This window comes from Budorcas taxicolor, chromosome 11 (assembly GCF_023091745.1).
Source record: "Budorcas taxicolor isolate Tak-1 chromosome 11, Takin1.1, whole genome shotgun sequence".
In the NCBI taxonomy this organism is placed as follows: domain Eukaryota; kingdom Metazoa; phylum Chordata; class Mammalia; order Artiodactyla; family Bovidae; genus Budorcas; species Budorcas taxicolor.
Window position 1 is genome coordinate 80,538,873 of NC_068920.1, and position 24,455 is coordinate 80,563,327.

Here is a 24,455-nt window from a genome sequence, read left to right on the forward strand (position 1 = left end):
TGAAATTAAAAGACGCTTACTCCTTGGAAGGAAAGTTATGACCAACCTAGATAGTATATTGAAAAGCAGAGACATTACTCTGCCAACAAAGGTCCATAGTCAAAGCTATAGTTTTTCCAGTAGTCATGTAAGGATGTGAGAGTTGGACCATAAAGAAAGCTGAGCACCGAAGAATTGATGCTTTTGAACTGTGATGTTGGAAAAGACTCTTGAGAGTCCCTTGGACTGCAAGGAGATCCAGCCAGTCAATCGTAAAGGAAATCAACCCTGAATATTCATTGGAAGGACTGATGCTGAAGCTGAAGCGCCAATACTTTGACCATCTGCTGCGAAGAGCCGACTCATTAGAAAAAACCCTGATGCTGGGAAAGATTGAGGGCAGGAGGAGAAGGGGCCGACAGAGGATGAGATGGTTGGATGGCATCACCAACTCAATGAACATCAATTTGGACAGGGAGGCCTGGCGTGCTGCAGTCCATGGGGTGGCAAAGAGTTGGACATGACTGAATGACTGAACAACAACGGTGGCTCAGGGGTAAAGAATCCGCTTGCAATGCAGGAGACACAGGTTTGATCTCTGGGTCTGGAAGATTCCCTAGAGGAGGAAATGGTAACCCACTCCTGTACTCTTGCCTGGGAAGTCCCATGGACGGGGAGCCTGGTGGGCTACTTTCCATGGGATCACAAAGAGCTGGACACAATTTAGCAATTTAAAACAACAACCCAGGAAATATACAGTCTAAGACAGGAGAGACATGGGTTTAATATTTACTAACATTTTCCCTTCCCTGCCACCTATTTTTTTTTAAGCATTAGAGCCAAAGTGCTTGGACCTTGCTGCTTTGCATGACTGGATTAGGTTGCATACGAGAATTTTGCAAAGGAAAAAAAAAATTCATCCCACCAATTTACATCTCAATTTCTGTTCCTCTCAAAAGCCTCAAAGTCCCTCAGCAATAATCATGTTCAAGGCAAAGAAATTAAGAAGTTTGGCTGGGAAGCTATTAAATGAGTCTCTGAAATGTAGTAAAAGGCATATCCAAAGGTCTGTCCTTCCCCTAGACTTTTTTCTGGCCCTGCCACAGGAGAGCAAGTATTGGAAGGGAGGCTTCCTCTTGGATAATGAGAGATTTATGCAAATTGTGTTGCAAATTGCTGTGTGGTACATTGGATTCATCATTGTCTGGGTGAGATCACGGTCCTGTGCACAGAGGTGTGTACAAAGTATCACCTGTGATAACAACAAAAACCTACAATATGGAGTTTATAAGGCACAGAATCCCTCAGTAATAAAAATCATCAAGGCCCAAATAACCCAGAGGTTCTCCTTAGCCCCTTTCATCAGTGTTCCAGAGAAGATCTGCTGTGTTTCTTCCTTCCCATCTCTTAGGAATCATAGTGATAATGAGAGATTGAGAAAGGAAAGTGATGGATGAATATGAGTGGATTATTAGAGCTCAGCAGCAACTCAGGAAATACACAGTCTTGGGCTGCAAGGAGATCCGACCACTCAATCCTAAAGGAAATCAATCCTGAATATTCATTGGAAGGACTGATGCTGAAGCTGAAGCTCCAATACTTTGGCCATCTACTGCGAAGAGCCAACTCATTAGAAAAAAACCCTGATGCTGAGAAAGACTGAAGGCAGGAGGAGAAGGGGACGACAGAGGACAAGATGATTGGATGACATCATTGACTCAACGGACATGAGTTTGAGCAAGCTCCGGGAGATGGTGAAGGGCAGGGAGGCCTGGCGTGCTGCAGTCCATGCGGTCACAGAGTCAGACACGACTGAGCGATTGAACAACAGCAACAACATTAGAGCTCAGGGTTGTTGTACATTTTATTTCGGCCATGCCTTGCACCAGGCAGGACCTTAGTTCCCCTTCCAGGAACGAAACTCATATCCCCTGCAGCGGGAGCATGGAGTGTTAAAAAGAGGAGTCTAGTTGGAAAAGAATCCAACAGCCCAGTCTGACTTAGAGTGATTCTGAAGGAGTCCAACTCCAGATAGAGAATCCAGAAAGAGGAGGATTTTGTTTGCTTGTTTGTCTTAATAGAGCAGTAAGAGGAGGAAAGTTTTCTCACTGCTATCTGTAGATTTATTGCTTGGGGAAGAAAGACTCCAATCAAAGATGGGAAGCGCCTCTCATTAGAGAGGCTATCTGTCTTCACTGAAGACTCAAACCTCTATACAAGGTTTTGTCTGCCTGGTGGACATGACTAGATGGTTGTCATACCCGTTTTCAAGTCAAAATTCTTTTTTTTTTAAGTCAAATGACTTTATTTATTTTTTACTTCAGGGTTTTTTTTAATCATTCTTTTTCATTAATTTTTTAAATTATGAAAATGTAACACATTTAAAGGAGACTTGGAAAATAAAGAAAAAAGTTACATATAGTTCTACTATATATTACAATTGTTTGTTTTTAGTAGATAAATATTTTTAGTAGGATTTTCAGTATAAAACTCTCAGAAATTAACAGAATGAGTTTTGACTTACATTCATTCAATTAAGTCAAAATTCTTAATATGACATCCATGAACACCCCCAAAGAGGGCTGTGAATGCCTTAAAAATATCTGCAAAACTTTAAACCTAAAATACTTTTAAGTGACCTGGGATCTCCAAAAATATTAGGTAAAACACCACATAAAAAAGAGAAGGAAAGGAACTTCCCTGTTGGTTCAGTGGTTAAGACTCCATGTTTTCAATGCAGGGGGCATGGGTTCAATCTCTGGTCAGGGAAGTTCCACATGCCACGCAGTGTGGGGGAAAAAAAAATTGGAAGTTATCACAGATCCAATAATATGCTGGCAAGGTTTGGGGAACAGGGACTTTTTGCACTACTGGTAGAAACAAAAATTGGATCATCTCTAGAAGGCAGTTTGGCCTTTAGAAATATGCAGAGCTTTTGACCCAATTAATTCCACTTCTAGAAATGTATCTTAAGGAAGCAGAAAGAGATGCATAAAAGCATTTATAATTAAGGGTGTTCATCTTGGCATGAAAAACAAGAGACAAACTCAATGTCCAACAATCAGCATTTATTAAATATTGTGCTCCATCTATCATGAACAAGTATAGCAATAAAAATCATAGTATAAAAAGATACGGAATGATGTGGTTATGTGCTCATAATGTTTTAAAAAAAATACAAATCGGGTAACAAAACAGTATTGCAATATTCGACCTAAATCAAATCCCTTCTGATTATACAGTGGAAGTGAGAAATAGATTTAAGGGACTAGATCTGATAGATAGAGTGCCTGATGAACTATGGATGGAGGTTCGTGACATTATACAGGAGACAAGACCATCCCCATGGAAAAGAAATGCAAAAGAAGCAAAACGGCTGTCTGGGGAGGCCTTACAAATAGCTGTGAAAAGAAGAGAGGTGAAAAGCAAAGGAGAAAAGGAAAGATATAAGCATCTGAATGCAGAGTTCCAAAGAATAGCAAGGAGAGATAAGAAAGCCTTCCTCAGCGATCAATACAAAGAAATAGAGGAAAAGAACAGAATGGGAAAGACTAGAGATCTCTTCAAGAAAATTAGAGATACCAAGGGAACATTTCATGCAAAGATGGGCTCAATAAAGGACAGAAATGGTATGGACCTAACAGAAGCAGAAGATATTAAGAAGAGGTGGCAACAATACACAGAAGAACTATACAAAAAAGATCTTCACGACCAAGATAATCAAGATGGTGTGATCACTCCAGACATCCTGGAATGTGAGAAGTCAAGTGGGCCTTAGAAAGCATCACTAACAAAGCTAGTGGAGGTGATGGAATTCCAGTTGAGCTGTTTCAAATCCTGAAAGATGATGCTGTGAAAGTGCTGCACTCAATATGCCAGCAAATTTGGAAAACTCAGCAGGACTGGAAAAGGTCAGTTTTCATTCCAATCCCAAGGAAAGGCAATGACAAAGAATGCTCAAACTACTGCACAATTGCACTCATCTCACACGCCAGTAAAATAATGCTCAAAATTCTCCAAGCCAGGCTTCAGCAATACGTGAACCATGAAATTCCAGTTGTTCAAGCTGGTTTTAGAAAAGGCAGAGGAACCAGAGGTCAAATTGCCAACATACGCTGGATCATGGAAAAAGCAAGAGAGTTCCAGAAAAACATCTATTTCTGCTTTATTGACTATGCCGAAGCCATTGACTGTATGGATCACAATAAACTGTGGAAAATTCTGAAAGAGATGGGAATACCAGACCACTTGACCTGCCTCTTGAGAAACCTATATGCAGGTCAGGAAGCTACAGTTAGAACTGGACATGGAACAAAAGACTGGTTCCAAACAGGAAAAGGAGTATGTTAAGGCTGTATATTGTCACCCTGCTTATGCTGGGCTGGATGAAGCACGAGCTGGAATCAAGATTGCCGGGAGAAATACCAATAACCTCAGATATGCAGATGACGCCACCCTTATGGCAGAAAGTGAAGAGAACTAAAAAGCCTCTTGATGAAAGTGGAAGAGGAGAGTGAAAAAGTTGGCTTAAAACTAAACATTCAGAAAACTAAGATCATGGCATCCGGTCCCATCACTTCATGGGAAATAGATGGGGAAACAGTGGAAACCGTGTCAGACTTTATTTTTTTGGGCTCCAAAATCACTGCAGATGGTGATTGCAGCCATGAAATTAAAAGACGCTTACTCCTTGGAAGAAAAGTTATGACCAACCTAGATAGCATATTCACAAGCAGAGACATTACTTTGCCAACAAAGGTCTGTCTAGTCAAGGCTATAGTTTTTCCTGTGGTCATGTATGGATGTGAGAGTTGGACTGTGAAGAAAGCTGAGTGCCGAAGAATTGATGCATTTGAACTGTGGTGTTGGAGAAGACTCTTGAGAGTCCCTTAGACTGCAAAGAGATCCAACCAGTCCATTCTAAAGGAGATCAGTCCTGGGTGTTCTTTGGAAGGAATGATGCTAAAGCTGAAACTCCAGTACTTTGGCCACCTCATGTGAAGAGCTGACTCGTTGGGAAAGACTGATGCTGGGAGGGATTGGGGGCAGGAGGAGCAGGGGACGACAGATGATGAGATGGCTGGATGGCATCACTGATTCGATGGACATGAGTCTGAATGAACTCCGGAAGTTGGTGATGGACAGGGAGGCCTGGCGTGCTGCAGTTCATGGGGTCGCAAAGAGTCGGACACGACTGAGCGACTGAACTGAACTGAACCGAAAGGATGGAGGTGGTTTAGTTGCTCTTTGCAACCCTGTAGACTGTAACCTTCCAGGCTTCTCTGTCCATGGGTTTTCCCAGGCAAGAATACTAGTGTGGGTTGCCATATTCTTCTCCAGGGAATCTTCCAAACCCAGCGATGGAACCCAGGTCTCCTGCATTGCAGACAGATTCTTTACCTCAGGAGGGGCTGTCCACTGCCCACCCCTGAGACACACACCATTGAGCAGGGCATACTTCTGTCAACATTTGGAAGTAGGAGTGAGGGAAGGGAGGCTGGGGCTGCTGCTGGTCTGGACAGCACCCAAGGACTGTGGGAGGTGCCATGGTGGCACCCAGCCAGTGGCCAAGCCAAGCCCCAGCCCGCCCTTCGCAGAGCCTTCGGTATAAGAATCCGGGTAAAACATGGGTGAGGCTTTCAAAATTCCAAGTGAAGGCGAGCGCATCCCAACCTGCTTCCTGGAAGGCTGGTGGTTTGTGGTTAACTGCACCTCCCGAGGAGCAGGGCAGCCTGAGGCCAAGTGAGAACAAGTGTGGGAGTGAGTCACTGGAGTGAGAAAGAAAAGTGCAGTGATCAAGACAGACTCTAGTTGAAAGAGGGTGTGGGAGTTGACAGCGATGGGGGTGGAGATACAGACAGACTTCAGCTAACTTTGAAGGAGAACCAGTTTTTCCAGCAGAGAACTGGACTTTCTGAGGTGTTAGGTAGCCCCCAACTGACACAGAGCTGTGGTTTAAAAAAAAGAAACTCACATTTTTTTTTTTTTTTTTACTTTTTATTTTATATTGGAGTAGAGTTGATTAACAATGTTGTGTTCGTTTCAGGTGTACAGCAAAGTGATTCAGTTATTCATATACATGTATCTATTCTCTTTCAAATGTCTCTCCCATTTAGGTTGTTACATAATATGGAGCAGTTCCCTGTACAATACAGTAGATCCCTGCTGGTTATTCATTTTATATATAGTAGTGTGTACATGTCAATCCCAAACTCCCTAACCATCCCTCACCTCCACCCTTCCCCGCATAACCATAAGTTCATATTCTAAGTCTGTAAGCCGCTTTCTGAAAAACCCACTAGTTTAGACTGTAAGAAAATGCCCAATCTGAAGAATATACTCATTGTGACTTTTTAATACATGCAGAACCTCGAACATTATTCTTCACAGCCATGTACTAAAGTAAACTAACACTGGCATGGTCCCCAGATTAAAAACAAGAGTCACCTGAAGCAGTAAAGCTAAATTTCCCCAGCTCAACCATTTTAAAAGGGGACACTACAGAATATATGCAGTTGGTTTTCTGCTCAAGTGAAGTTCCCAGCCCTAAACTCTGAACTTTCATGTGGCAATATATATATATATATATTTTTTTTTTTTTTTTTTTTTTTCTGCAAAAGCTGAAACTGATTCGGTAGAAAATGCACAGGATTTAGTAGAACTACCGCCTACCCAGCTCTACAGTGATCCAACTGGCACACAAGTTTGAGTTTTAGCCCCGCATCTGAGAACGGGGACTCACCTCTTGAGCCTTGTAAAGTGGAGGTCACTTCTCCTACAAACTTCTACGAGCAACTAGTATATGTCGAACACTGGGCACCAGGGACATGAGAGAACCTGCTTCCTGTCCTCGCAGGGAAGGGCAAATGACAGCCACAGTCCATCTTTGAATGCTGCAAGTTAGAAAATGGTTTTACATTATTGAACTAGTGAAAAAACAAAAAAGCATATTTTGCAACCTGTGAAGAATTATGTAAAATTCCAGTTTTAGTGTCCACAACTAAAATGTTGCGACGCAGTCGCATTTGTTAGTTGATATAGTTTCTGTGGTTGCATCTGTGCCCCTACGGCAGAATTGAGCCATCGTAACCAAGACTATATAGCCCCCGAATCTGAAAGTATTTGCTATCTGGCTCTTCATAGAAAAAAATGTGCTGACCCTTGGACTAAAAAGAAAAACAAGGTAATTACAGACTCAGACAAGCTCTAGGAAGTTAAAAAGGGCAGGGGGTGGAATTTCTCAAGGCTGTAATGAAGGTGAAGATGAGAGCGCTCTATGGCGCTATGTAGCACCCTGTTATCTCCCATATCTGGGGGGTTTCCAGGCCCCCCGGGCTCTGGGAACCAACCCAGGGAAACTAAGCAGAGCACTGACTCCACCTCCACCGACTGGACGGGGCTCTGCAGCCGCATCAAGTCCCGCCTGTGCTCCCAGAGTCTGGGAAGCAGACCCGGCGCTCTCAGGCTGCCCTCTGGGAATTCACCTGTACTCTTGCCAAGGGTACTGTTTGCACCACACCAAAGGTTACAGGGCAACGCCGAGATGCTTCGCCGCACAGGGACAGAAGGAAGACGGGCACCCTCCATTTAGTGTCCGTGGGAGTCGCTTTGGAAGCAAAGCTCACCGCTGTGGCCTCTGTCTGCCTGAGGCTCTTGTGAAAATGACTCCTTTGGTCCCTTCCTTCTGTGCCTCTCACTGGCCCCGGAGATAAGGCCAGAGACTAGTACCGCCTTGTCTGTGGAAGACTCTCCCATCTCCCTCTCCCCGTATGTGTCCTCCCCACTCCCCTCCCTCCCCGTGCAAATGGCTCCTACAGACCATGTACTTTGGCTCTGTAATCCACCATATAACCTGTATGGTGCACAGATGTCATTTCCTAGTCCACCTCCCAGGCTGCCACCCAACCGCTTGTCTTTGCTACCACAGCTCCCTTGCACACAAATACACAGCCAAGTAGTTGTTTCAAATCAACAAAATATTGGCTGGAACTTGGAGGCCAGCAGTTCAGGAGCCCCAGGGGACTCCCCAGTCTCCTCCCAGTCCCCAGACAGGGGCCTCGTCACAGCCTACATAGGCAGCAGCTGCCTTGGGTTGCCTGTGGGGCACAGTGGGCTGCCCTGATCATCAGGTTGTGGCCCTGGCATCCTGCCTGGCTGCAGCCTGCCCCTGGCTCATGAGCTGAACCACGAAACTCCTCACCTCCCAGCCCCACCTGCCCAAGCTCTGACAGGGACCACCTGCTGGGCAGGGCCCAGTGCCTCAGCGCTTCCCCAGTGGAGAAACCTCCACCAGGCCGTGCCTGGGCTGCCCAGGCCTCCTGAACCTTGCACTCTGTGTGCCAGGATGGGTGGTACATCATCATTCATCCTCCCCCCAGTTTTTAAAAAGCATCTTCAGTTACCCTCTTTAAATCCAGAAACTCTCCCTGGCTGGCATGAGATTGGGAGCTGGACATGAACAACCCTACTGTTCCAGTGGGTCAGCTCTGGTCTTTCCTAGGCTGGCCTCTTTCCCTCACCTTGAAGGTCCTGTGCCTCCAAGGTCCCAGCCTGACTTGGGGCCCAGACTCTGCGAACTATGACTGCAGCTGGGTCATGGCTTGGTTCCAAGCTCTAGCAGAGCAGAACGAAAGACGGGGAGACCAGTGGAAAAGGCAACTGTTAACACACATCACACTGCCACTGGGTGGGCTCAGAGACTGAAGTAGGGCCATTCACAGGAGAAAAAGGCAGCTGGTGACCCAGGAAGTGGGAAAGACTAAGAGTGGGCAAGGGGTGACAGACCAGCCCCACTCCCTTCAGCAGGAGTTAGTGGTGAGTGGCGTTTTTTGTTTTTTTATTTCATTTTTTTAATTGTTATTATTATTTGGCTGCACCGTGAGGCTTACAGGATCGTAGTTCCCTGGCCAGGAATTGAACCCAGGTCCCCTGCAGTGGAAGCATGAGTCCTAACCACAGAACTACCAAAGAATTCCCCACATTTCTGTCCCTTTAAGCAGACAGAAAGGCAAAGACAAATGTGCACATGCAAGTCCCAAGGGATTACCCAAATCTCCCTGGCTTCTCCTCTTCTCTCTGACCCTCCTAATCCAGGATGTGATCCTATTAAGTAGATTAAAGGTGGCTGGGACCATGTGAGGTAGGCTGTAGCTCTAGAACCCATTCTGCAAGAGTCTGTATTAATTTTAATTCAATTAGCAAACCTGGACTTGTTCACCCAGATCTCTGATTCTCCAAGACAAAGTGTGAATTGACACAAAATTTTATGAGGAATTTAACATTTATGGTACTCTCTGTCCCTACAGCCATGCCCTTAAAAAGCAAGTTCCTAGAGGCTGGTAATCAGGCAGGTCTCAGGAAAACTTCTTTCATTAGGTGGAAAGTTGGATAGATGACTTCCAAGGTCCCTTCCTAACCCTAAGCTTTGATGACTCTAAGGTTCATAGACACTAAATTGTAGGACAAGAAAAGCCATCTAACAACCAGGGTTGAAAAAAAGACCTGACGATCTGTTTTACCCAGGGCAAAGCAAGCCCAAACATTTCAAACGAGAGCTGTCTACAAAGAATGTGTTTGCAAACCAGACAGAATTTAAAATAAACTTCAGCCAGCGAACGATAAACCTTCCCTAAAAAGGTAATCAGATGGTGAGTGACCAAACTTTGGAAGTGGTATTAGGAAAGTTTTCTGCACCATTCCAAATGCTTTCACACTTGAACCCCAAATGGATCAGTGCACTGGTTTAGGGGAGAAGTCAAAAAGTGAAAAGTTAGGATAAATAAAACACCTTTTACAGCGGACAGCCTTGGGGAAACTCCAAGAAATGGAGCTCTGAAAAGGAAAGCAAAACAGGCTAAATCTTCAGGATTGCAGTGCAAAAACAAAACGGGGATAAAGTGAGCAAGCTGTGGGCTCAGAGCTACATGAGCCACAAAGGACAGCATGAGACACCTCTGCCCAGGAGGTGAGGGGGTGTGAGGGGGCAGCGGCTACCTTCCTCCTTTCTCCCTGATACCTTTCCAGACAGTCAAGGCACCACAGTTCTTCTTCCTTCGAGGCACACACCATTCAGCCTTGTACCTTTTATTGGCATTGGGGGAGTGGGAACGCTTTGGTTTTGACTACATTTTAAATTTTTCTTCATTGTGAAATAGATCATACTTGCAAAAAAGTGTGTGTAACATATACGGACAGTTTAAAGAAAATAAAAAGCCAAGCACCATGTACACAACACCCAATGTAAGCAATCAAATATTGCCAATACACTGAACTCTCCTCTGTGGCCCCCCTTCCCCACTGTCTCCCTCTCCCTTCCCACCCCCAGGCCAGCCACTGACCTAACACACGTGCTGCCCACTGCCTTGCCCTTCTTTACACTTCCAGTCCATCTGTTACACAGCCCTAACCACTGTATTCTTCAGCGGTTCCTGGTTTTGAACTTACTGTCATCACCTCAGTCTGCTTTTTATGCTCAATAGTTTTGAAATCCATCCATGTTTCATCTTCTCTGCTCTATAGGATCCTACACCACGATTACTTCCGTATTCTATCGTTTGTGGACATCTGGATTGTTTGTTTTCTTAGTTTTTATAAATGAAGCTATTAGGAGCATTCTTCTCTGTGTCTCCTGTACAATGTGTTTGCCTGCTAAGTCACTTCAGTCGTATTCAGCTCTGTGCAACCCTATGGACTGCAGCCCACTGGGCTCCTCTGTCCGTGGGGATTCTACAGACAAGAATACAGGAGTGGGCTACCATGCCCTCCTCCAGGGGATCTTCCCAACCCAGGGATCGAACCTGAGTCTCTTATGCCTCCTGCATTGGCAGGCAGGTTCTTTACCACTAGCGCCACCTGAGAAGGCCCTCCTACAGAACACATGCCGGAACTGCCTAGAGCAGAGCTACTTGGAGAATGGTCCTGCTGACCCACTGCTGTTGCTGCTGTTGAGCTGCTTCAGTAGTGTCCGACTCTTTGTGACCGCACGGACCATATAGCCTGCCAGGCTCCTCTGCCCATGGGATTTTCCAGCCAAGAGCACTGGAGCTGTAGACCCACTGCTGGTGCTCAAACTGCCTCCACTTTGCAACAAGTTGAGGAACTTCCTCCAGTGCAGGAAGTCAAGCAACTGCATTATTAAGTACACTGTGTAGTTCACCTGGCATTTTTCATAGTAGGACCCCGTTGGGAAGAAGCAATGAATTTACATTTTGACACAAGCTCCCTATTGCTTCCTACCTCCGGCATTTTGCAGAGCACTTGGTGCCCTCAGCCTTTTTTCTCCATCTACCAACCAGGTCATCAGTCTCTAATCAGTAAAGACTTTGACCCCTCACTCAGCCTCTCAATTTTGCTCAATAAAAATGAATGAAAAGATGGATGAGCCAATTGCCCTTCCCCACCCACACAACTACCTCAGGGGCTTCTGTGTTCTTCATGAACCCCACCTCCCCAGTTAATTTGTCCAGGGACTGGGGAAGCCCCTGACATACAAGCTGGGAGAGTCAAAGTCCTTCCTAGCATTTTCACCTTGGAACCAAAAAATGGGGTCAGTATATCTCCAATGCAGAAGCTAGACTGTCGTTCACCAGGGCTGTCGGCCACACTCGTTACCACATGGGGTGGAAGCTGGTCTGTGGTGACAAGAAACAGACACGGAGAACAAGATCAGACCAGGAGCAGGAGCCTGTCCGCGCTGCAGTGCCGGACTCCTGGTTCCTGGGCCCAGCTGCATCCCGCCCTTACCTTTCTCCAGTCAGTCATTCAGCCCCGTTCCTGGCTTCTCCTCTTTGCCTAAGCTGGCTGGAATTATGTTTCCATGTCTGGAAAGAAAATGAATACTCTATCCTTTAGCCCTAGCAAGAAAGCTGTAATCAAGGATGACTGTTAAGCCACAAAGCTGGTTTTGAGGGATGTTTTTGAAGAATGGCGGTCAGTCCTTCAGATGTCTGTTGGTGCAAAGACCAAACCAAGGGACTTCCTGGTGGTCTAGTGGTTGAGACTTTGCCTTCCAATACAAGGGATGTGGGTTTGATCCCTGGTCAGGGAGCTAAGATTCCCACAAGTCTCATGACAAAAAAAAAAAAAAAGTCTCAAGTCATTGGGAGATTTGAGGTTACCACATTGTGGTGTGGGTCGTTCCCTCTTCCCTCTCATGGCTCAGGTATTGGCTCAACGGCTTTGCTCGGGGGAACCCGTGACCACACCTGCCTCGACTCTGATCTCACACAAGGCTCCTGGAAGCCCTCTTCACCAGGGTTTTCCACTGAGGTACGGAGTGATGTAGGAAGGGGGACGAGGGGAACAAGGAAGGCTCCTGTCTCCCACCCAAATATAACCCACATGTATGAGGAGGAGAAAACAGCTAAACAGCAAAAGTCCAAGAAGAATTTCTGACAGCAGCTGGGACAGCTGGGGATAATGTCTGAGGAAAAAAAAGAGAGAGAGACACCTTAAGCAGAGGGCACTAAGACACAGCAAGAGTCTCCCAGGGAACAGTCAGTCCAGAAATTATTCATTTAAAAGCCAGAGGATTTTTTTTTAACATCATTTTTACCACAAAAATCAAAAGCTCTTTGTGGGCATTTTGTCTGTCCCCTGTTCAGCCTAAAAGTGGACACGAAACATAACTACAGCCACTATCATGGTGCCTGAGAGGATGGACACAGCAGCAGGTCACCCCACTCCCGCCCCAGGTGTCCTTGGGTACCCTGGCCACAGTCTGTTTCAGAAGTTGCCCAACTTGGGCATGCCCCTGTAGTAGATTATCTTGGTGCTCCTCCCAGATGCCCTCAGATCTCTTTTGGTGGATTCTGTGCTCTCCTGTCAGTATATTTCTGTTTTACAAAACTATCACCACACGTCCCATTCGAGTGGATGAATTACACACGGTAGCCACCTTCATCCAGGAAAGGCAGATTAATCTCTTTTTTTTTTTTTAACTCTGGGTCACTGTCAAAAATGTTTTGGACACTCTGACTTAAGGAATAACTTCCAGTTAACCTCTAGCTTTTAGATTTCCCACAGATATAAAATACACACACACACACACACACACACACACACAAATGCTTTTGTAGGTTTTATAAGGCAGCAAACAAAATTTGGGGCTATTTTAGTAAAGATCCAATTAACCAGAATACTCAGGGAATTTAATGTCCTGGTTAATTGAACCTCTGCGTTAATAAGGACAAATTAAAAATCCTTGTCAGAATGCAAAATCATAGAAACTCTATCGGTGGAAGAGATGCTGGGAATCAGTTTTCACCAACTCCCTCACTCTCCTGCTGGCAGAAGCTGAGGCCCAGAAGGAGGAAGCAGCTCGCTATGGGCTCTGGGGCCACAGGGGTAGAGGGGGTTGGGGGTGGAGGGCGGAGACGGGACCCAGACCCACAAATCACCAGCTCAGAGCTCCTGTGATACTGAGCTGAATCTTGGTAAAATTGTTCATAACCCTGGCGATTGCTTCTCAAAATAAAATCCCAGTTTTCAGCTTGTCTTGGGCATTTTCTTTTTCTCAAAAGTCAGTGCAATTGGTTGTACAGAATTTACAGCAAATACCAAAGAACTGCTGGTGGCATCAAAAGAGTGTAGTCAAGCATCTCTCTCTCTCTCTCTGATTTATTAGAATTCATTTCTCTTTGTTTGCTCTGCTCATATTTCTTCACATACATTATTAGTATTCCAGACACAGGGTGAGAGCCTTTTTTTTACTATTCTTCTTATCTTGCTTTAGGCGAAGAGAGGCTCTGTTCACTTTGGATTCCCTAAGCCGTCCCCATGAGCACAGTTTGCTACTGTCTCTGTACTGCGGTTGAGTCACTCAGTCGTGTCCAACTCTTTTGTGACCCCATGGACGGTAGCCCGCCAGGCTTCTCTGTCGATGGGATTTCCCAGGCAAGAATACTGGAGTGTGTTGCCATTTCCTTCTCCAGGGGATCTTCCCGACCCAGGGATCAAACCCGCATCTCCTGCTTGGCAGGTGGATTCTTTACAGCCTGAGCCACAAGGGAAGCCTCATGAATTAAATAATAGTTCCTATGCAGACTTCCCAGGTGGCTCAGTGGTAAAGAACCTGCCTGCCAAGGAGAAGATGCAGGTTTGATCCCTGGGTGGGGAAGATCCTCTGGAGAAGGAAATGGCAACCCGCTCCAGAATTCTTGCCTCGGAAATCCCATGGGCAGAGGAGCCTGGCGGGCTACAGTCCATAGGGTTGCCAAAGAGATGGACACGACTGAGCAATGAAACAACAGTCATATAGAAACTGAAATGCCTAGCACTGTCCTTCAGTGTCATGAACTGTTCTCTGCACACAGCAAAACCTTTTTAAAACAAAGTATTTCTTTATGTGTTTTGGCTCCATCGGGTCTTAGTCGTGGCACAGGGGCTTTCCACTGAAGCACAAGGACTCCTCTCTTGTTGCAGCGCTTGGGCGTAGTAGCTGTGGCACAGCATGCTGGATCTCACGTCCCCAACCAGGGATCGAACCTCGTCCCCTGCACTGGAAGGCAGATTCTTAACTACTGGACCACTAGGGAAGTCCCACACACATATTCAGTCTTTCAACACATATATGTACAAGCCCTTGCTACGTGCCGGGCACTGTACCAGGCACTAGAGATGTAGCAGGAAACAACACCGAAAATTTTCTGCTCTTACAGAGTTTACTTTCCAGTGATTACAAATGAACAGACAGTAAACAAATCCACAAGTAAATATATGGTACGTGTGATGGTAATAAGGGGGAAGGTGGGGAGAAAAAAGCAGGATATAAGAGAATACGGATTGCTAGAGGTGGGTCAATATTATATACACAGAGGGAGCAGGGAAGGCCTTGCTAACTGAGGTACAAAAACCTGAAGGAACTGAGGGAGTAAGGCATGCCACTCTGGGAGAAGAGAGTTCCTGGATGAGGAAAAAAAGCACTAAGTGAAGAGCATTTATGTCAGGCTACTGGATGGCATCACCGACTCGATGGACGTGAGTCTGAGTGAACTCCGGGAGTTGGTGATGGACAGGGAGGCCTGGCGTGCTGCAATTCATGGGGTCGCAAAGAGTCGGACACGACTGAGCGACTGAACTGAACTGAACTGACACATAGTTTTCATCATATTTCTGACTTGTTAAATCCTCCTTACTAGTGACACAGTCCCAGAGGTTATTAGATGTTGATTTAAGAATAAGTTGCATTGGTTCATTCTGCCCACCAGCAGAAGTGCCAAGTTCAGAGACTTTGTAATGAAAGGTAGAGATGTTCCCTTGCTCTCAAGATTGGTGAACAATCAAAAAAATTACTACTCACAAAAGTCAGATGTATGATGGTAGTTATAAAGGAGAAAGAAAGTGAAAGTGAAGTCACTCAGTCGTGTCCAACTCTTTGCAACTTCATGGACTGTAGCCCACCAGGCTCCTCTGTCCATGGAGTTCTCCAGGCAAGAATACTGGAGTGGGTTACCATTTCCTTCTCCAAGGGATCTTCCTGACCCAGGGATCAAACCCAGGTCTTCCACATTGCAGGCAGATGTTTTACCATCTGAGCCACCAGGGAAGCTCTAGTTATATAAAGCAGGGAGGTAACCAAGTGAAAGTCTAAGGGGATTTCAAGCAGAAGCAGCAGCAGGACTAAAGGCACAGAGCCAAGAGAGTGGGTGGTGCACTCAGGGACCTTCAAGTTGTTTGGTGTGACTGGGAGGGGAGCTTCAGGAAATGGGAATAGAATGAGGCAGAAAGGAGACACTACTCTCCGTAATACTATTAAAATCTTTCCTGGTTGAAACCAAGAAAGCACTGTAGAGGGATGAAGAGGCTTTGAGGCGGGAGGTCCTAAAGAGGAGTATCAGAGCTACCTCAGAGTCATAAATTTAAATATTTGAAGCAGAGGAATGATATGTTCAGATTTGTCTTTTATAAAGATTCCATTTATATGCGGAGAATAAAAAGGAGAGACTGTTAGCAGGAAAATCAGTCAAGAGGTTGAAGACGCTGATGGGTCCAGAGGAATCCGGGTGAGAAAGGCAGGCAGCCCTCCCTAAAACACTGATGAAGACACGGTGGGATGAAATGGAATGAAATTTGTATAAATCGGTAATGAAATCAATACTGGGGCATACGTAACAAGTTTAATAGGAAAGAAAGTCATTCCCTCATAGAAGACAGAGCCACAGGATAAAAATTTTGTTTTGTAGGCTGTTCAGAATTCCTCAAATGACACCACTGTAATAAAGCAAGGCTTATTACTTTCAGAGATGATTGCATTAACATGTAGTTGTAGAATTGGCCAATTAATTTTGGGGAAGTAGATTCCAACTAGAGAATATCATAAAGTACAAGATAAAATACAAAACAATGTGGTTAACGCTTCAGAAGCCATACCAGGCTTTGAATATGATCCCTTCCTAGGAGGCTAAATGAATATTATCCAAATGAATAATTATCCCTTCCTTGGAAGCCAGACATTTGTTCCTACAATGTTGCCACTGCTGATGACCACTTTGGACTTCTCTGGAGGACCATCCTTCATGACCATATCCACAGAACTAGAAAATCTTCATCTTTTGGGGAAAAATTTGATATTTAGAAAAGACGAAATGTTATTTGCTACCGGCAGATCAGTGGTTGCCTGGCACAGGGTAGGTGGGGACATGGGAGGGGCAGAATGGAACACAAGAGGCACAAGGAAACATTTGGAGGCGATGGATGTGTTTATTATCTTAATTATAATAATGGTTTCATGAATGCACACATGTCAAAACTCATCAAAATGTACACGTAAATATATGCAGTTTTCCGTATGTCAACCATATCCCAAAGCTGCTTTTTAAAAGTTCTTTGTTACAAAGAATAATAACTAAGTCTCATCATCCTGCTAAGAAATCCCCCTTTATTTATTTTTTTTAATGAAGAGATAAGAGAATTTTTTCTTGAGTGTCTTCCAGACTGACTTGAAAGCAATTCTTAACTGCATGCTCTTCTTTGTTTTAAAAAGTAAAATTAGGGTAGAATCACTGAGATGAGTGATCTGCCCTCTTTATAAGACCCCCATGTGGATGCGTAAGCTATGAACACATGTTTTTAAGCTTTGCAGGCATGCCCTGTAATCCAAATTGGAATCCAACAACTTGGCATCTCCTGCTTCTTCTCCCTCTCCACAAGGGACAGCTCTCAGATTTCCCCATCCACAAGTGTATCTTTTCCTTTGCTTAGCTTATCTAGATAAAGGGTTGGGGAGGAACCTGTATCATTGATTCCACTACCTGGGGTTTGGGTTTCAGATACTGAAGACCAGCCTTACAGAGCTGGAATCTCAGAAAGGTTTTCTTGCCCCACTACCACCCCAAAACTCTCTTCTGATCAGTCTTGTCATTGTCTAAAGGTTTCCCATTAGAGGAGTCCTTCCTTTTGGATTAACCATCTTATCTCCCATAATCCCATCTGAAAACAGGATCCTGGAGGGCAGGCCTGGATGGTGTGCTAAAGGCTAGAGGTAGCCAGGGGCACCTTGCATACAAGGTGGTAGCCAAGGGTGGAGGGAAAGAGAGTCCAGAGAGGGGAGACAAGGCACCCCAGGGGACCTAAACTAAAGCTACTTCTACATTTCCTTAGTTTTTATTTCTTCATTCAAAATGTGTTTATTAAGCTCCAATATCCCCACCTTAATTCTACTTCGGGACTTAGTATCAAGCATAGCTATATAAAACAGAAATTTAGGCAAGTTAATTAGCAAGCCAAAACTGCACTCAGACGTACATCAACAGCAAGAGAGCGGATCTATGAATCAGCAGTTGGTCCCACAACTACTCAGGAGGCAGGTGCTCATATCACACCTTTAGCAGCAGTTTGGAATTAAGTGAGACAGGATATCGACAAATGGAAGTTTTAGTGAAGTATAAAAATATGAATACAAAGCAGGTGGGGAGAATACTAAAATAGTTCATCTAAAAATAGTCTAATCCCATCCAGTGGCCAAACCCTATTAGGTTTCCTGTTCTTCTGAGTTCACAGTTTGTTTGTAGCCAATGTTGGAAGAGAAGAGGGTCTTCTTTGCGATCTTGATACTCAACCGCACCCTGGCCCATCCTCCAAAGCTGAGCCCAAGAACTTATTCTCATTTATTAATTTTGGCTGTGCTGGGTCTTTGTTGCTGCAGGGGCTTTTCTCCAGTTGCAGAGAGTAGGGGGCTACCCTAGTTGCAGTGTGCAGGCTTCATATTGTGGTGGCTTTTCTCGTTGCAGAGCCCAGGCTCCAGGGTGCTCGAGCTTCAGTAGTTGCGGCACCTGGGCTCCATAGTAGTCTCGGCTCCCGGGCTCTAGGGCACAGGCTCAATAGTTGTGGCACACAGACTTAGCTGATCCAAGGTATGTGGCATCTTCCTGATCAGAGATCAAACGCGTGTCTCCAACATTGGCAGGCGGATTCTTTACCAATGAGCCACCAGAGAAGCCCCCAAGAATTTATTTTTAGAGACCGGGAAGAAAACATTGAATATGGAGCTTTCAGGAGCTGGAAAGGTTTGGAGTGATTTAGAAGGAAAGTTAGTTAAGTCTTTTAAATCCTCCTTTTGATTCGTCTCCCTTCAAACAAAGTTAAAACTGCAGTGAACCATCCATAAAATTCCCTAACATTTGGCATCTCCTGTGTGCCAGGCCTGCACAAGACTGGATGCAGAAAATGCAAAGAAGCACGAAGCAAGGTCCAGAGTAGAGAAGATCATATCACACTCAGCAGTAACCCAGGGTCCTGAGAAGCAAAATCCATCCTCAGAGCTCATTCAAGAGTCTGGCAAAGGTGCAGCTGTGAGAAGCCACTCCTACCAAACCTTCTCACACCAGAGTGTGTCCAGCCAACACATAAGCCACAGTTTTGCAAAAGGGCCATGGCCTCTGCTGAGCATAAAAAGCCAAAAAGCCTGATGTGGTCCTCAGAACACCAATGAGGTCTCCCTATGAAGAAGGAAGTCTCAATCTCATAGGGCCCTTTGCTCTTTGGGAAAAAAGAGGGTGAACCCACAGCCTCTGTCTCCCTGTTAGGTACTTAATTTCTTTCTTTTTTTTTTTATAACAATCAGGTTTTTGAGGCAGCAATATGGTATCATAGGAAGAAAACTAGGGCAAGGGATCACAAAATCTGTACCTAATTAACTCTGTGTGATTGGCCAGGCAATTTAAGTCTATGTCCTAGTTTTTTCATCAGAAATACAGGACAAATAATATCTGCCCTACCACCTTGAAGATTTTTTATGAGGAGCACATAAAAATAGGCAGAAGCAGCCTTGGAAAAGCATGTGTAAGAGCTGCACTATTCATGAAATGTAAATGAGGACGGGAGGCATGAGGGTGGCACCACCCATGTCAACCAGCAGTGAAGTCATTACCACCTCCCCTCTGCCAAGCTTGATGTGCTCAGCACTAAAGAAGCCGCAAGATTAGTGTCTGAATCCCCCCCTAAATGAAGACTGTGGCTTCCTGCCTACACCCACAGGTGCTATTAATTTCACAAGAATTGGAATTTATCCCCCTCTACCCCTCCATCTCCATTCTCTCTAGATGGATAAATGACAGATGATACATAGATGATAAATAGATAGATGATATGTGTCAGTCGCTTAGTCATGTCCAACTCTGCGACCCCATGGACTGTAACCCTCCAGGCTCCTGTCCATGGAATTCTCCAGGCAAGAATACTGGAGTGGGTTGCCATTCCCTTCTCCATGGGATCTTCCCAACCTAGGGACTGAACCCGGGTCTCCCACATTGCAGGCAGATTCTTTACCATCTGAGCCACCAGGGAAGCCCCAGAGAGTCAGATGACAGATAGATAGACAGGGAGATAAACAGAGAGATATAGGACACTTCCAGCTGCAGGTAACCAGATAACCCATCTAGAAGTGGCTTAACCAATAGAAAATTTAGAAAATTCTCATACAATTTCCTGTTCCAAGACTCCTTAATTTAGTGGGACAGGGGCTGGCTTATGTCCTCAGACTTATTGCCATAGGGCTGCACAAGGGTCTCTTCAGCATCACACAGCACTTTCTCTCCCAACTACATCCAGAAGCAGGAGGGAAGAGTTTTCTTAAATGCCTCTTTTGATTAGGGCAGAAAATATCCCAAATGCTCCCCTCTTCACACACAACATGCCCAACATAGAACCAGCTGCAAAAGAGGCTGGAAAGATTTGCAACTTCTCTAGCGGGAGTGGGGACTGGCAGCAAGGAAGACGTGGGAGGCAAGGGTGAAGGGAGTGGTGCAGAAGAGACAGCTGTAAGATAGGCAAGAGCGTTCAGGTGCAGAGGAGGAAGCTCATTCTCACTAAATAAAGCAGAAGGAATTTGTTTCAGGGTATTAATTGGCCAACAAAATCGGGCTGAAGAAGCGGATTCTGGGCTGAGTATTCAGAAAAAAGGCCTAAAGTCACCTGCAGAACTGAGCAGCCAAGTAAACCTGGTCAGTGCTCAGAAAGCCAAAGGTTCTGGAACCACACTGCCATGGCCAGGTCAGGAAGCCATGGGGACTGCTGCCAGCTCCTTGACTACCTGGTGTCTGCTGTGGACCACACCAGCTCAACAAATGGCCCACTGCACCTCTTGACACCCACAAGGCCAAGAACTGGGTGCTGACATCTCCATTATAGATACTACAGGAAAACCAAGCACCTTTCCAACTGAATTTGCTGGCAGAATCTTGGCCCTATCTCAACTCAGTGGTCCCAACTTTATAATAGAGCGTAGGCGGTACTCCCAGACTTACTGAGAGTAGTCCCACACGTCCTTAAGGGTTAACTACTCACACTGAAGTGAGAAAGTCCAGAGATGTGGAGAGATGTGAGCAGCTGGAGCAAGGGCGGCAGCATGGACAGCTGCAGGCTTTGATTTTTTTTTTCCCTCCACTGACATGAAACCACTCCTGTTGTGAATCCCCAACAGGCTGGGGATTTGTTCATTTTGTTTGGAAAGGTTACAGGGTCTTAACATTTTCCTTGGGGGTTCCATTTGAAAGTTATAATAATCTCAGAATATAATTTTACATTTTAAATATTGACATTTAACCTTTCGCATTTTGGACAAATATATATATTTTTTAATCGATCAAATAAACTAATTAATAAGAACTTATACACTTGTCTTCCTGTCTCGTATTGAAGACGCTGCACATATGAAGAGCTCAACAGATTCAGGCTGCTTCTTTTTAAACCATCGCCTGGATGAGGAGAGACAAGCAACCCAAGGAGTCTGACTGTCCTCAGCCTGCACTGCATGACAGGACAAGGGGACCCTCACTTGGAGCATCAGCTCATGAGGACCCTGTGATGTCACCAGATCCCACTCTGGGACTGGAAAGCTGATTCCCCAGATGCTGGGAAGATGGTCAGCTGTCAGGTCTCAGCTGTCAACCCTCCTTGGGGATTATCTTGGTCGAAGTTTACTGCCTCACCAAGGTCACACCACTTTCCCCAGACAGCTCATATCCAGTGATGGGTCAATCTAGGAAAGAAAGGCCAGGCTCCCTGGGCCTGCCTGGGATAACCAAAGGGCCCACCCAGCTCGAGCCTGCTGTGGGTGAGTGAAGGCCTTCACTGGGCAGACGCCACAGTCCAGCTTCGCCTCTACCCACTCCTGCTCTCTTCCATCCCCTCCCCCTCCCTTCCACAGGGGCTGTTGCTGTTGTTCACCCGCTCAGTCACGTCTGCCTCTTTGCGACGCCATGGACTGCAGCATGCCAGACCTCCCTGTCCTTCACCTTCTCCCGAAGCTTGCTCAAACTTCTGTCCATTGAGTCAGTGATGCCATCCAACTATCTAGTCCCCTGTCGTCCCCTTCTCCTCCTGCCTTCAATCTTTCCCTGCATCAGGGTCTTTTCTAATGAGCTGGCTCTTCACATCAGGTGACCAAAGTATTGGAGCTTCAGCTCCCGCATCACTCCTTCCAATGAATAGTCAGGATTGATTTCCTTCAGGATTGGCTGGTTTGATCTCCTTGCAGTCCAAGGGACCCTCAAGAGTCTTCTCCAACAGCACAGTTCAAAAGCACAATTCTTTGGTGCCCAGCACGGGGGTGGACCCACCCAGTGGCACTGCCCAGTCAACAACCTGCCCTCTGACCTCCATCTGAGTCGGCTTCCCAGTAGCCCCACCCAGCCCCTGCAACACCACAGTCTGGGGCTGAGTTTTTAGACTGTGGGATTTAACCAGATATAATAGGAAAAGAGGGCTTCTCTGGTTGCTCAGACAGTAAAGAATCTGCCTGCAATGCAGGAGACCTGGATTCATTTCCTGGGTTGGGAAGATCCCCTGGAGGAAAGCATGGCAACCCACCCCAGTATTCTTGTCTGGAGAATCCCCATGGACAGAGGAGCTTGGCAGGCTCTAGTCTATGGGGTGACAAAGAGTCGGACACGACTGAGGCACAAAGCACAGCACAGCACAACAGGAAAAGATGCCAAACCAATCTCCAGACTGCTCTACAGCATCTAGTCCTCCTGTCCCCTCCCTGCCCCATCTTCTTGTGGAAATAACATTATCCTTCATGATCCAGCTTCATAGCCCCCCTTCTCCATGCAAACTCTCTGAACCCCAGAAGCCGAGGTCTCTCCCTTCCACCCCTTTCAGCAGACATCATCTGCTTGCATTTCCTAGATGGTGTGTGCTCAGCTTCTGCCACTGAGCCAGTTTCCTGATCTAGAAAATGGGAACAGTGATACTCCAGAGGATTAAATAAGCAAACAGATGTATGACACCTGCGCCAGCACCTGCTGCTGCTGCTAAGTTGCTTCAGTCGTGTCCCACTCTGTGTGACCCCATAGACAGCAGCCCACCAGGCTCCCCCGTCCCTGGGATTCTCCAGGCAAGAACACTGGAGTGGGTTGCCATTTCCTTCTCCAATGCATGAGAGTAAAAAAGTGAAAGTGAAGTCGCTCAGTCGTGTCCGACTCTTAGCGACCCCATGGACTGCAGCCCACCAGCCTCCTCTGTCCATGGGATTTTCCAGGAAAGGGGTGCTATTGCCTTCTCCTATGCCAGCACCTGGTCCCCCAAAAAAGCTCAACATGCCAATTCCCTCTCTGTTCCTCCTGAATGGCCACTCTCCTCACAAAAGGATATTTGTTCTTTCTCTGCTCTTTCAGGGTGGAGGGGAGCAGCAGGAGCCCCCTTGAGGGTGACCGACTCCCCACACACTGCTTTCCATGGGGGCTTGGCTATTTGCAAACAGAGGGTTGATATCACTTGTGGCTTTGAAGATGCAAAGGACTCACACAGCTACCCCTAAGTGGTCACACTACAGTCCGCATGCCCTAGAACATCTAAATCTCTGTCTATTTTTAGGATCAGAATTAACTTTCTGGCTTGGTATGAGTTGCCAAAATGGCGGTGGAAGTCTATAGTGGATGGTGTTTCACTCCTAGTTACTGGGCTGGCCAAAAGTTCATTGGGCTTTGTTAGGGGAAACACACTGACTGAAACGCCCTCCCTGGCCAGGTACCATAATAACCATCTGCATGAGTTTGACAGGAGGTCCTGCTAAGGAACACAAAACTAATAAGCCACCACTAAGGTGTTCACTGGAAGGACTGATGCTGAAGCTGAAACTCCAATACTTTGGCCACCTGATGTGAAGAGCTGACTCATTTGAAAAGACTCTGATGCTGGGAAAGATTGAGGGCAGGAGGAGAAGGGGATGACAGAGGATGAAATGGTTAGATGGCATCACTGACTTGGACATGAGTTTGGGTAAACTCCGGGAGTTGGTGATGGACAGGGAGGCCTGGCGTGCTGCGGTTCATGGGGTCACAAAGAGTCGGACACGACTGAGTGACTGAACTGAACTGAACTGAACTGACTGAAGAAGAAGAGTTCGGGAAAAAAAGGAGATGCCACATGTCCTTCCACCTCCCAGAATCCTTGCTGGCCTCCATCTTGGCTGAGTGATGCATGCACTCCAGGAAGGACCGTGAGTCCGAATGACTGGCCGAAGACAACCCAGAAACTAATCCCATCACCATAAAACCCAAGACTCTGAGCCACGTGGTAGACCAGTTCTCTTAGGTTTCCTTACCCTACTGGTAAAATCTCTTGCTTTGTCAGCACATATGTCTCCTCAGACAATTTATATCCAAGTGTTGGACAAGTGCCCATTCCTGGGCCCTAGAAGGAGTCCCCCTTCTTGCAACAGTTTTTTTTGTAAGATGTTTGGATATACTTCCGAAGGAATTGAAGGCAGAAACTTGAGCAGATACTTGTGTACCAGTGTTCTCAGTGGTAATAATCACAAGAGCCAAAATGTGGGAAAAAAAAACCCAGGGCCCATCAACAGATGATCAGATAAACAGAATGGGGCATATACACACAATGAAATAGCATTCAGCCATAAAAGGGAATGAAGTTCTGACACACGCTACAACGTGAATGAATCTTTTCTATATGGAATAGGCCAGACACAAAAGGACAAACATTGGGTGATTCCATTTATATGAAATATCTTTATAAGG

The 24,455-nt window shown here is 45.8% G+C and overlaps 1 pseudogene; it reads left to right on the forward strand.

Annotated features, from left to right (window-relative positions):
* Positions 1-5,605: 5,605 nt before the first annotated feature.
* Positions 5,606-24,455, forward strand: part of LOC128055673 (tyrosine--tRNA ligase, mitochondrial-like) — a 66,765-nt pseudogene continuing 47,915 nt past the window's right edge.